This window comes from Etheostoma cragini, unplaced genomic scaffold, assembly GCF_013103735.1.
Source record: "Etheostoma cragini isolate CJK2018 unplaced genomic scaffold, CSU_Ecrag_1.0 ScbMSFa_192, whole genome shotgun sequence".
NCBI classification, from domain to species: domain Eukaryota; kingdom Metazoa; phylum Chordata; class Actinopteri; order Perciformes; family Percidae; genus Etheostoma; species Etheostoma cragini.
Window position 1 is genome coordinate 1 of NW_023266024.1, and position 1,698 is coordinate 1,698.

At 38.1% G+C, this 1,698-nt stretch overlaps 1 non-coding gene across 1 annotated transcript; it reads left to right on the forward strand.

Moving 5' to 3' along the window:
• The first annotated feature begins 806 nt into the window (after positions 1-806).
• Positions 807-878, forward strand: trnaq-cug. Its single transcript has one exon. It is a non-coding gene; the product is annotated as a tRNA-Gln (tRNA).
• The last annotated feature ends 820 nt before the right edge of the window (positions 879-1,698 follow it).

Here is a 1,698-nt window from a genome sequence, read left to right on the forward strand (position 1 = left end):
AGTAGCATTTTTGTAGACACTGGATTGAGTCCTCTGACCAAACCGGAACTAACTTTCGTTTCGGCTTGTTTCTCTTCAATGTCGGTTTGTAAGACAGAACCAAATTAACAGAGTTGTGGTCAGACATGCCGAGTGGAGCTCTGCTGTAGGATTTATAAACACCTTTGACGGATCCATAACAGATGCCACCCTGGTGACTTTCTTCCATGTCTCCATGAACGCACATATGACATATGGCTCCATGACAGTTGAGAAACCTTTCCTTGTTAATTATGACATGGATGACTGAGAACCTACTATATCATGACATGTTTAATTAACTATATTATAATTTTTGAGATAGGAACTACTGAATAGCAGTTGGATCAGTCAGGCTGGCTGAGCGGTCCAAGGCGATGCGTTCAGGTTACAGTCTCCACTGGAGGTGTGGGTTCACATCCCACTTCTGACAACTAGTGTTTTCATCTGGAACTAATGTCTTAGGCATGATATTGGGAATAAAGAACTTAGCAGTTTGTTTTATTTAAGAGGACATGAATGACCGCAAGAAACTCTATTGCAAGTGTAGCTTTGTGTTATCATCTTTATTGTCAACACATGTAAAGTTACCATGTGTTTGTACACAGTAGACATATCTACTGCTGTATTCAATGTGGCAAGTCCTTTAAAACCTGTTCTTCACTTGCCCTTTTCCCACATCCTCTGAACGATTAGCTAACTAAATGACATGGCCAATAATTGTAGCTTTTTCCATCTTCGTTGTGATTGTTGTGTGCCTTTAATATCAAATGTGTCGATATTGTAAAGGTTCCATGGTGTAATGGTTAGCACTCTGGACTCTGAATCCAGCGATCTGAGTTCAAATCTCGGTGGAACCTGTTTTTTAAGTTGTATGTATGCACTGGCTTAAGTTAAGTGTAATGTATTGTTTGTGTTGTAGCATCTATAGAGATTTGTGGTGTAGTATGGAACCATTTTCCTGTCTTTTATATATTATGAAACTTATTGCCGCCTGTCTTGGCATGACTCCCTGAAATAAGAGTTACTGTAGCTTAATGGGATTGTTTTATTGAGGTTAAATAAAAATAAAATGAATCTGTAATATGTCCAAACGTTCCTCTCTTCATTACCGACATACTGGAAGTCGGCCATGTTTAACTGGATGCTCTCCAGTTATTGTTGTTTGGTAGATTAACATTATATTTTCCTATTTTAGAGACTTTTCATTTCATGTTCTTTGTCTGATATTTTCTATTCCCTGTTTGTATTTTCTGTGACTGCATGTGGTTTTAAATCTGTTGGAGTTCTTCAGATTAAAGCAAAGAAACTGATGATGGCATCCAAAAGAAACATAAAGGACAGCAACCTGTTTCTCGTAGAATAACGCCAATGATTGACTTGTTTTAAATGTCTGGGAATGTGGAACAGCTCTATGCTAACTACCTTAAATAAAACAAGGCCACATGCTGATTATTGGGGACTTGATTTGATGGATTTCCTGTTGTGTCTCTGTTTAAACTCCTAATTTAAAGGTAAAGTCAGCGTCCACTAAATGTTGTGTTGTTGGTGCTGACAGACTCAGATCATTATTCTAAGTGTGTGACAACATTATGGGATGGATCCCTACAGAGACAGACCTTTTAGTTAAAGAGGAACATCATTTTAGTTTAGATCCTTCAGTTTCCAACCAGACCAGAG